A 12,538-nucleotide genomic window follows, 5' to 3' on the forward strand; every position below is an offset into this window, starting at 1 on the left:
TCTGTTCAACTAGATTCAATACCTCTTTGAGGAGTCTTGTGCCTTTCCTAGTATATTACACTAAACTTTGAAATACCAAACACTGTGAAGATCTTTGTTTTTTGTTTTTTTTTCCAACATTTTTATTGGAGTATAATTGCTTTACAATGGTGTGTTAGTTTCTCCTGTATAACAAAGTGAATCAGCCATATGTATACATATATACCCATATCCCCTCCCTCTTGCGTCTCCCTCCCACCCTCCAGATCCCACACCTCTAGGTAAACACAAAGCACCGAGCTGATCTCCCTGTGCTATGCAGCTGCTTCCCACTAGCTACCTGTTTTACATTTGGTAGTGTATATGTGTCCATGCCACTCTCTCACTTCGTCCCAGCTTACCCTTCCCACTCCCGATGTCCTCAAGTCCATTCTCTAGTAGGTCTGCATCTTTATTCCTGTCCTGCCCCTAGGTTCTTCAGAACCTTTTTAATTTTATTTATTTATTTATTTATTTATTTAGATTCCATGTATATGTGTTAGCATACGGTATTTGTTAAATAAAGATCAGGAAATGTGTACCATCTAATGAAACTATACAGAAAGCAAAGATACAGTTAAGCACATAAACCCCATGGAGGTTGCAGCTGTCCTTGAGTATGTAATAACAAAAGAGTGAATTGGAAAGAGAAACAAATGGAAACAATCTTTTAATTCTGTTCTCCTAAAACACACCTTGAAAAGCTCATAAAGATACATATACCACAGGCAACACTAGCAATTATAAATAAAAGCAGTACTAGACAGAGATAAATAGATCTTAAAATGAAAATTGACTGAATAACAGCATACAGGTGCTTTATAGTTGCCCTTTTATCAATCCGGTTTGCATCAGGGAGCGCTCTTAAAACAGTTGTGTTTCTAAATGTTCACGGCCCAGCTGTATTCCCATTTTATTTTATTTTATTTTTTAAAAATAAAGTTATTTATTTTTGGCTGCATTGGGTCTTTGTTGCTGTGTGCAGGCTTTCTCTAGTTGTGGCGAGCGGGGGCTACTCTACATTGAGGGGTGCGGGCTTCTCATTGCGGTGGCTTCTCTTGTTGCGGAGCATGGGCTCTAGGCATGTGGGCTTCAGTAGTTGTGGCACACGGGCTCAGTTGCTCCACGGCATGTGGAATCTTCCCGGACCAGGGCTTGAACCCGTGTCCCCTGCAATGGCAGGTGGATTCTTAACCACTGCGCCACCAGGGAAGCCCTGCATTCTCATTTTAAAGCTTGTTTTGCATAATGGGGTTTGGAGATTTGTATAAATTCCTGATTATGGACTGTTTTCTATCCTGGGTGTTATCACTCCATGTCTGCCCAAGATCTAATTTGCCGTGTGGTCCCTGGGGTGCTTTTCTGTGATGAAGCACCGACCTGACACCCTGGCAGAGATGGGAGACCTCTGGAGTTCTAGTAACCAGGGTGTGGTGGTGATAATGGGGGTGATAACCCCTGACATCTCTCAGAGCCTCAGTTCCCTCTTCTGCGAAATGGGAATAAAAACATTTACTGCTGGATGATATAGTAGTTCTATTTTTAGTTTTTTAAGGAACCTGCATTATGTTCTCCATAGTGGCTGCACCAATTTACATTCCCACCAACAGCATAGGAGGGTTCCCTTTTCTCCACACCCTCTCCAGCATTTATCGTTTGCAGATTTTTTGATGATGGCCATTCTGACTTGTGTGAGGCGATACCTCATTGTAGTTTTGATTTGCATTTCTCTGATAATTAGTGATGTTGAGCATCTTTTCATGTGCTTTTTGGCCATCTGTATGTCTTCTTCGGAGAAATGTCTGTTTAGGTCTTCTGCCCATTTATTTTATTTTTTTTTTTTTCTGCCCATTTATTGATTGGGTTGTTTGTTGTTTTGGACATACAGCTGCATGAGGTGTTGTGTAATCTGATTTTTAAAATGATGTAAATGAACTTATTTACAAAACAGAAACAGACTCACAGATTTCAAAAACAAACTTATGGTAACCAAAGGGGAAACTTGGTGGGGAGGGATAAATTAGGAGTTTGGGATTAACATACATACACTGTTATACATAAAATAGATAACCAACGAGGACCTGCTTGTATAGCACAGGGAACTCTACTCAGTATTCCCTGTATGGGAAAAGAGTCTGAAAAAGAATGAATATATGTAAAAAAAATTACTGTTCAGGAGTGTGTAAATGTTAGAAAAAATTTATGTATGACATTTTGCACATACTGAGTTCTCAGTAAGTGTACCTGTTGTGTGTATGAGGCCCATGCTATATTCTCACATAACCGTTTTCCCCTTTCATTGCTCTCTGAGAAATATTTTTTCTTAAAAATTCAATTCGCCCCATAACTTACCTCCTTCTTGCAACATAACATTCTCAAAGAAATTGCATCAATCACTAGCGGCACTCCTTGACTTCTCATGTCTCCCACCACACAACTTGACCCTGACCTCATCTGCTCACCCTTGCCTGTGCTTCCATCCAGGCCTGGGAAGGTCGTGATGGCCATTTCTTCTTAATAAACTCTTCCTGGGAGAAGACCTTACAGGTCCGGTTCCCTTTTGGATAACTCTCCACGGCATGCAGGTCTGGAACCCTCAGAAAAAGGGTTGTAATTCCTTCATTTGCACCACTCATGGGAGATCTCAAGTTCCAAGATAAATGTGCCACAATCGGGCAATTCTGCTGGGAGTCTGCTGTGAATATTCATGACTAAGGTCTGCTGCAGAAGTCTAGGCCCCTCCCTGCCCTTCCTTTGCGCGGCATTCCAAAAGGAGATGAAAGGGATGTAAAGGAGACTGCTTGAGTTGGTTTCTGTAATTCTTATGCATTATTAATTTTCTTAACCAAAAAAAGAAGAAAAACCCATGTGCACGTCAAGATTGATTAGAATCCTTAATGGAGATTTAAGTTAAGGGTTGTTGCACCATAACTTCTACCCAATAGCACTGATTGTCGGAAGGAATGATTCACTGTCTACTAGTTACACTAATAGTTACGCATGAATATCGTGTCTAATGATCTCAGACAAGCTGCCTGGTAGCCATGCTTCTACACGTCCACTTCCACTTGCTTTTCCTCATTGAAATTAATTGGGATAAATATGTCAGATAGTTCGATTCAGTAACCTAGTTTTAATGGAATGCTGGCGCTCTATTTCATATGCACAAGCCTGGCTGTTTTTCCCTTCTTATACGTTGGCCCTTTGGCCGTGCCTTTTAATGGTAATGTGTTTTTTCACATTCCCGGCTTCTCAGATCTCTCTCAGAAGTAGGGTAAGATTCAGGATCTGTCCGCAAATGGGAAAAGAGCGTGTCCATTTGATCATGTCGCAAAAGTAGCAGAGGCAAAGAGGAATCGAATCCTTCACTCGAACGGGCAGCTGCTACATGCAGTAATTATTCCATAGACACTGAATAAATATGTCTGAAATAAATAAAAGTGGTAGATGAGACTTTTTTAACCTTGGCATTCTGCACTCCTGTGAACACAGCCGTAGCAAACTGACAGGCAGGCTCTGGATGTTCTGAGAACTTACTGTTCATAAAAGACTTATGCATAGGCATGAATTACTGTATCAGAGCAAAACCCAGAGCAGGCAATGACCTTGAAAAGAGCGCACATGATTCCTACATACAAGGTGCTTGGTGTAGTGCCCTGCATTTTCTAAGTACTACGTGTTACTCTTATCGTGTGGGATACCCTCCGTGGTCATCCAGACATTGTCCCTGCGGAATCTGGGGTGCGTTACGTGTGACAGGAGCAGATTCCTGTTCTGTACTATTGTATTCTCATATAAACCAAACCACTCTATTTTGCCCGAGGTTCCAACTGTTGATGGCCAAGGATATTGAGGGAAAATCTATGCACCGAGAAAACCATCCTGAAAGCAACAGTCTTGCACATCAAGCAGTCATGTTGACTGAGTCCAGATATATCATCTGTGTGTGGATGATCATATCTGAATACCATGTATTATTGTTATCTATGTGCTTATTAACCTGTTTCTTGTATCCTCTTGATGGATGCATGGTTGATACACAGGAAGGGCATAGCTTTTGCAGACACTCCTGGTGACTATGGACACACACGCGTACGATGTCACTAACTGCCAGCTCTGAAAGCACAGCCTGATCTCTTGGGAAAGCTGGACTCTACCTGGATACTTCAAGTTTCTTTGTGCCTGGACCTCAGCGGCATACCCATCTTTTTGCAGCCTATGAAGTCATCAAACATATATCTGACTAGACTTGAGGAATTTAGGGCTATGCATTTGTGTAAGGTTGGCAGATGAATTTGCATCAAAATTGGCTTGTGGGAAATTCAAAAAAACAATCCAAGCAAAGGAGAAAATCTAGCCCGCCTTGTCAGTTACCTGGGTTGTCTGTCTCTGTATGGCTTGGGGTTCAGCCTGTTGGATGAATCACAGAACAACCCCCGAAAGTTAAAGGAAAGCTTTTTGAAATCGCTGCAGACTCCTGGGCCAAAAACAAAACGTATGTCAAAATATTTCACACTACCTTTCAGGTGTGTGCGGGGAAAAAAGTACCTTTTGTTATTTTCTGTGTGGCCTCGTCTTATTGTCACATCTCCCATGTCCAGTGGTGCTGGGGGAAGGGGAAGAATCTCAAACTTCAGCTTGCCTTTCAGGATCACAGACGCTTCTGGTTTTATACTTTGGGTAAATATCCCGTCAACTCAGGATTGAAACACCCCACCGCGTTGGAATCCTCCTTCACCCCGACCGAAAGGCTGTTTCCCATCCTCAAAACGGTGTCGGGGTTTGGGGGCAGCCTCTGTAGCTTCTTGGGGGTGGGAAAGAGACCTGGGGAGTGAGGTATCTCTCCTCTCTTCTCGTGTCGCTTCCGGCCGTGCCCATGTACTTGCAGTTGGCGCAGCCTGGGGGTGAGTTCTCTGGATGAGAGCGATGCTTCTTGGTGCCCCCCAGACCCGCCATGGAGCTGCTCATGGAACCTCCACCTTGGCCAACTCTCTTGCTCCCTAGATCCTGCCTGTTTCCGTTTGTTCCTTGTTTTGGGCGTTCCATTCTGCGGGGCTCCAGTGTGGAGTAATTTTCTCTCCCCATCCAAAAGACAAGCTGATCAGCCACCATTCAGCTCTCTTCCAGGTAGGAATGATTGAATCTCACCGGAGCAAAGGATGAGTGCCGAGAAGTTTGGGAGGTTCCTCTGGACCTCTTTCTCAGGAGATGTTTCTTTGTGTGGACAAACCAGGCCACCCTCGCCCTCCACTGTGATTTCCTCTGCCTTGGACATCTATCCCAGCTTTCAGGAGGCTCTCCCCTTCTCCTCAAGGTCTTGGAGGGCTCAACACACCCACATCTCAGCTCTCTGTCTCTCTCCTTTCTTTCTTGGTTCCTCCTCCTGACACCAACAAGCCTATATTTCACATTCGTGTCTGGTGGTCTGGTTCGGACTTTCCTTGCATTTTAACTTCTGGGTCTCCTCTTTGAGATTATTTATAGCAAAATGATGGGCTGAGACTTCCAAGTTTTGCTCTTGGTTTATCAAGAAAACGTTTTGAAGTTAGGAAACCTTCTTTCTTGTCGATGCCTGGTATGCAAAACTAGAGTATCTCTGAAGATTGAAACGCATCCACTTTGCAACCCAAATCGAGCTCTGAATTTTGTCCTGGGGCCGTGTGTCTTCTGAAGTAATCAGATCCACTGGGTTACTGGATGCAGTGGGCAGGCTCTCGTGAACTATAGGGAAGAGAAAAATAGTTTGCTTTGATATTTCCAATAGACTATTAGCTTTATATACAAATATATGTGTATCTCCTATCCAATCACTGAATCCCCATCTACAGCTAGTTATTAAAATAAGCCAGTTTTACATATTTATAGTTAGGATAAGTGGCAACTTTCAAGTCTAATCTTCCAGCGGGGAGAATGATTTGAGAGGGTGAGTAAAACATAAAGACCTGAAGTTGTCGGTCTCTTCCTTGGAGACAGTGGGCTGAGTGTCTTTATTTATTTGTTTACTTTTTTTGCAGCATACGACTTATCTAATTCCTGATATGGCAAAGTCATATCCAAAGAAGTTGTGGAAATAAAATAACCAGGGCAGTAATGTGTTCATGAGATAACACAGTGAGGGAATTTCAAGACATTATGGTCAATTAGGAGATTCTGTCCTCTAAAATAACTGTACTAAAATATTTAGTATACTGGCAGAGCATCTCGATAGCTTGTCGTGGGCTCAGTCCTCACCCCAGATTCAGAGCTTTCCTCCATGCGCTTCCAATTCTTTGCCCTTGGGGTCAGGTTATCTGGCCATCCAGGTTTGTCAGCCTTGAAGGGGGTATGAGGCCCACCTCCACCCCGATTCCTCGTGGAGGGAGGGGCAACGTGGGCCCTCAGGCTTGGGGGACCCTAGCCTTCCCTTCTGCTCTGACCCTGGTGTTGCTGAGGTCCTCACTTTTCATCCTCATCCCTGCCTTTTTGCTTGGCTAGAATATCGCCACGTTGCCTCTCTGCCTTCCTGAGAGGATAGGAACTAGGAAGCAGGTGATCTGGAGTTTTCGGGGGGGGGGGCGGGGCGAAGGTAGGCAGTGTCACACCACGATGTCTTCCATCTCTCACTCCCAGCCCCCGTCCCCAGCGCGGCCATGGGATCTAAGACACGTGTGCATTGCGTCCCTTACACCTGCCCCCCCAACTGTTGCCTGAATGAGACTGAGCTTCATTCACAGCCTTTGGTTCACATTCCTGGTTGGTCTTATACCAGCTGTGTGACGCTGGGCACGTTGCTGCATCTCTTCAAATCTCCCCTTCCTCCCCGGCCAAGCCGGAGTAATTTCTACCTGCCAACGTCAGGATTTCCACCTGCGTGACACAGTGCCTGGGGCATGGGGCATCCTCAGTCCATGCGGATTATCTTGTCCTTCTGGAGACCCACGACAGTCTCTCGTCAGCTGTCTAGTCCCCTCTCCAAGTTGACCCTCAGTATCAACTCCACGCCTAAGATCTCAGCATCTTTTTGCAGTATATAGGGTCTTAGAGCCAGAGGTAGGCACGCAAAATCCCTCCATGTGGGAACATTGAGCATTTCACTCTGAGGAGTAGCCTTCATAGTTGTGGTTTTCAAGGTCAGTGGAAAATCGTGTTGATTCATGTGAGGGTGGTTGATTAGAAGGAAAGTTTTTTCACTTCATCACTGGTATCTCCTTTGGGGCGGGAGAAGTCACGAAGGGGAATTGGTACGAGCAGGCCAAAGGAATGGTGATGAGAGTCGTGTGATTGGAAAGTTTTACCTGTGTGGAAAAATCCATCCACCACCCGTCTTTAAGTGCTATGGCAGGTCAGCTTGTAACTATGAACAAAATGCAGTTTCTGCTAGTAGAACTGGTTTTTCGGCTCAGGAAAAAAATATGTGTGTCTGTGTCTGTGTGTGTGTGTCTATGTGTATGTGTCTGTGTGTTCCAGTCAAACCCAGGAGTCAGAGTTCAAAGGGTATATAATCCAATGGGTGGGTAAAGAGAACAAGTCAGAGAGAATGCTGAGGGGTCGGGGGGAGTAAGTGAGAGAGAAAAACGTCGGCAGAAAACAAATGGAGTCAAGTCATGTATGCCCAGCCCTAAGCTTTCCCCTCAGCCCAAGACACTGACACAAAACCACTGGTTTACCTTGAAAACCATTTTCTAATTTTTAATTCTTCATTATTTTGCACACCTGGAAGTTTCCCAATTTCGGCCAGAAGCCATAGAAAGGCTACAGTCACCGCCAGACACTCTGTAGCAAAGTCATTCCTTTGCTACATTCAGGACATTCAGATCTTTCTGATCGTCCCAGCCTCTCACAGATGTGGGGAGACATCTCGTTTCTCAACATGCTCTGTTGAAATGTTGCACGCGGTGCATGAAAAATATTCCATTTGATAGACTCCATCAATCCACCTCCTACAGCAGCCGTGGTGGTACAGGTCAGACGTGGCGTGTGAGGGCATTTGCTAATACCCTCCGTTTTTCTTCACTTTAATCGTCACTCCTCTTAGTCAGGGAGATTTCTACCAGAGCACGGATACTCTAGTTGAGGATGCTGCACGTTCCTTCCCCTTAGACACTTACCTGTCCAAACGTGCCTGGGATCTTTGTGGGTGCTTCACAAACCCCCAGCCTTTGAGATCCTCACCAGTGGAGCCAGGATATGGCTTGAGCAGAAAACTGGGCCGCAGTCTTGGGAATCCACGCGGAATCCCATGGATGCCCCGGGCTGTATGACCTCCCTCAGGTGGTACTTCATTCTCCAGGCTGAGTCGGGTCACTGTGAAAATGCAGAGGGGCCTGAACCAACTCAGAGACCAATGACTAACGCTCTGAAACCATTTTTTCGGAAGAGCCTGGCTGGTTCTTTAATTCACAGGGCATCCTTCCGCTTTGTGAGGCTAGGGCTGGGCCTCGGGAAATACATTTGTTTGAGCCCAAGTGAAACTGATGATCCTATGGGTCAGAAACAGTGGAATATGGGCAAGTTCACATCGGCCAAGATAGTACACGATCTCCTTGACCTCCTGGCTTCCAGGAGGGGGGTTGCTAGAGAGAGATGGCAAGGCCGAGCCTAAGGAAGAAAGCCGTTCCAGCAGCCTTCACCTCTGCCCCTCCCCTGTCATCCCTTTTTGCTTTTTAAGTACTCCACCACCTTTGAGACTGACTTGCAATATTAAATTCTCTGTGTTGGACTAACTAAAGCAGTTTGTCCTCTCCTAGCCAGATCTGACACACGCGTTGGCAGCTATGGTTGGAGAAAGCTCCTTCCGAGCCCTCCTGTGTGACAGAGAACAGATTTATAGTGTTCGAAGCCCCCGTGTTCCCCCCGCCCTGTGCCCACATCCTTTCCCATGTCACCTTAGAGTGGACCCGTCTGTCTGTCCGCGGGACGTGATTCAGGCAGAGGCTGAAGGAAGCATTTGTGTGCCTCCGTTGCCTCTTTCTCCCTGCCAACACCGTGGCGTGGCTGAGCCCACGCTCTGAGGGGTCCCAGGAAGAGGCTGGAGTGGAGGTAAGGTGCTGAGTCACCCCAGTTAAGGTCAAGTGGCTCCTCCAACTTCCGGCCAAACCCCACACGGGACAGCAAGCCTGCACCCCAGATGCATGCACAGTACCTGCTTACGTTTGAATGGATGGAGGGTTACACAGCCTTCTTGTGGATTGCAGAGTATCCCACAGCCTGGCTCATTCACCTGCACGAGGGCTTGGAACAGGTGCCCCTGAGTTAGCCCTCTGGACCCTCTGCAGACCTGTCCTGTCCTCACTTGATACACACGTGCTTTATGCTGAAGGGAAACGCACAGCTCCTTCCGAGATTTCCACACGGCCTTCTTGGCTTTTGTCAAGAGCCTTTTGTGTCAAGCCTTTTGTGTTTTCATGGCCTCTTGTGCACCCTCAGGAGAGTTATCTGAACGTCTCTTCACCCGTAGGGTAGGTGAGTGTCCTCCAGAGGTCTCCTCTGCAAACTCCCTACCTTTCTTCGCATTTCTGTAGGACACTCATGGCCACTCACGTGCCTGGGTCAGAGCCGTTGGCCAGTAAGCCCTTCTGGTGATCACCCCGATGTTTCCTAGCTGCCTCTCCTGACACGCAGGTCTCTGATATATTGCCTTGAATGCACCAAGTGTGACATTAAACTTGTATTAATGCTTGTCCCCTAAGGGGAGCGGTATTCTCCACTCACTTCCAGACTTGCACACTGAGCCTCCGTCAAGCCTACAGAGTTAATTCTGCTGAGGCATAGGTGTGATCATACCTTCACTCATTCAACAAACACTTTTCAGGCATTTATATCTATGTGCCAAGAGGTGGCTATTGAGGCACCATTTGTGCTGAAGTGTAGCGTAGCAGGAAAGGTAGGGACCATAGATGCATGCAGGTGGAGGTGGACGTGTCAGAGTTGCTTGATAGAAAGTGGGTGGCTTCTGCCAGGCAAGGAACACAGAAGTCATCAGCGGAGTCTTTCTTGCAACCTGAGTATGTCTTGAAGGAGGCCTATGAGTCAGCCAGATCAAGATGTGGAGAGGGTAGTCCAGGCAGGGGCCTGAGCAAGGGACAAAGGCACGAGGTGTCTCCAGGCATCAGTAGACAAAATGAGGTTGGAGACCCACCACGAGGACAGGGACATTCCAAGGAGTTGTTTCTCATTGTGAAAGAGATGTGTAGTAGGAAGTTCATATTTGCATTGCAAAGAAATCACATCGGTAGCATTGATAAACTGTATCAGCTTCAGAATCTCTAAGAGTGGTTCTAATCAGGTTTGATTCTTCCGCCTACGGGATATTTCCAACATGTGAAGACACAGGGCCGTGTGTGAACCAAGAAGAGGGCCCTCACCAGACACAGCAGACCCGCCGGTGACTTGGTCTGGGACTTCCAGCCTGCAGAACAGTGAGAAATCAATTCCTGCTGTTAACAAGCTGCTTGGTATGTGGTATTTGTTACAGCAGCAGAAGAGACTAAGTCACATTCACCGAGCCACTTTTTTCTCAGATTCAAGTTTCTCATGAGGGTGCTTGGGAAGAGAGAGACTAGGTTGACCAGCCGTCCAATTGTGCCGGGCTGCGTGGGAGTTGTAGTTCTCATTTCCGAAACACATGTTGATGTTCTGTTGTACACGCTGGTCCTTTACACGAGGATCCCCCCCCTGAGCTACTCCCTGGCTTGGAGGGAGGTCACCAGTGTGCTGGGGGACGGTGATTCCAGCCTGAGTACCCACAAGAAGCTGGCCTGCTCTCATTGCTTTGCTCTAACTACAGAAGCCCCTCTGATCTCTCCAGCCCCCTCTCCCAAGACTAAGTCTCTTGTAAAGGAACATGATACCCTGCTTACTGTTTCATACCAAGGGGTAATATTCAGGTAATATCAGACCCTTCCAACAAAGGGTCTGATGTCCAGTTCATCTGGGACATTCTGGTTCCTATAAATAGGTTTCTTTACTGTGGGACTTCCTAGACCTTTTTATTTTTGAAAATGCGTTGTGAAGATCCCAGCAGGAGATGTATTACGAATTGTTTCTCAACGTACTTCAATAAAGAACATGGTTTTCATGTTCTCTATTAATTGCGTGTTCCTGTGTCTTTTTCCTGCCATCCCCTCTTACTTGTGCCTAGTTTCTTTCTATTCTCAAACAACGCCAACTTGGGTGATCATTTCAGTGTCTTCTCTGACCCCTACTTAAGAAAAATTAATCACACCTGTCCTTGTAAAATCTCTGTTACAGACCCAAGCATGTTGTATCTATGTCATTTGTCTGTATCTCTGTCTCTTTGACTAAAGATATTTTCTCTTTCACTTTTTGTGTCAGGGAGGACCTTGTTCTCATTCAGCTTTTCATCTTACCTCCCCTCACCTAACTGGGTGCCTGTATCTGGCTCACAGAGTGTTTGGTTTTTTATTGAAGTATAGTTGATTTACAATATTATATTAGTTTCAGGTGTGCAGCATAGTGAATCACAATTTTTGAAGGGTATATGCCATTTAGTTACTCTAAAATGTTGGCTGTATTTCCTGTGCTGTACAATATATCCTTGTGGCTTATTTATTTTAGACATAGTAATTTGTACCTCTTAATCTCTTACCCCTGTCTTGCCCCTCCCCCCTTCCCTCTCCCCACTGGTAACCGCTAGTTTGTTCTCTATATTTGTGAGTCTGTTTCTGTTTTGTTATATTTATTCATTTGTTGTATTTTTTATATTCTACATATGTGATAACATAGAGTATTTGTCTTTCTCTGTCTGACTTATTTCACTTAACATAATGCCCTCTAAGTCCATACACGTTGTTGCAAATGGCAAACTTTCATTCTTTTTTATGGCTGCATAATATTCCATTGTATATATGTACCACATCTTTATCTGTTCATCTGTTGATGGGCACTTGGGTTGTTTCCATGTCTTGGCTATTGTAAACAGTGCTGCTATGAACATTGGGGTGCATGTATCTTTTCAAATAAGTGCTTTTATTTCCTTCAGATATATACCCAGGAGTGGAATTACAGTGAGTATTTTTAAAGTCAGACTCAGAATAAAATAACATTGATTCCTCAGACATTATGAGTCAGGGCTGCTGTGAGAGTGAGAAGGAGGTGGAAGTGTGACACCACTTCCCATCACATCTTTGACTTGTCATTCCTGGGCAGTCAAGCCATAGTCAAGCCCCGTTACTTGGGATTTATCCAACGTGTACGTCCTTGTCAAAGTTCAGCTTTCACTCTTCTTTCCGAGCAAGGGTGAGTTCAGATAGCTTCCAATGACCCTCTGTCTTCTTTCTCTAAGGCCATTCCATCAGACTCCAGCCCTCTCCTGGTAGAGCTCCTGGTCCGCTGAACTCTTAGACTCAGGTTCCCAGGAAGGAAGGAAGGACGGAAGGAAGCAAGGAAGGAACTAAATGAAAAACATCTGGCCAATTCTAGGGCCACGTTAACTTACCTGCAGGGTTTTGCTCTCTGCTCTGCATTGTTGTTAGCAGTTTTAATCCCTGTTCTCTTGCTGAAGATTGTGGAGCATTATTTT

This window comes from Balaenoptera acutorostrata, chromosome X, assembly GCF_949987535.1.
Source record: "Balaenoptera acutorostrata chromosome X, mBalAcu1.1, whole genome shotgun sequence".
In the NCBI taxonomy this organism is placed as follows: Eukaryota; Metazoa; Chordata; class Mammalia; order Artiodactyla; family Balaenopteridae; genus Balaenoptera; species Balaenoptera acutorostrata.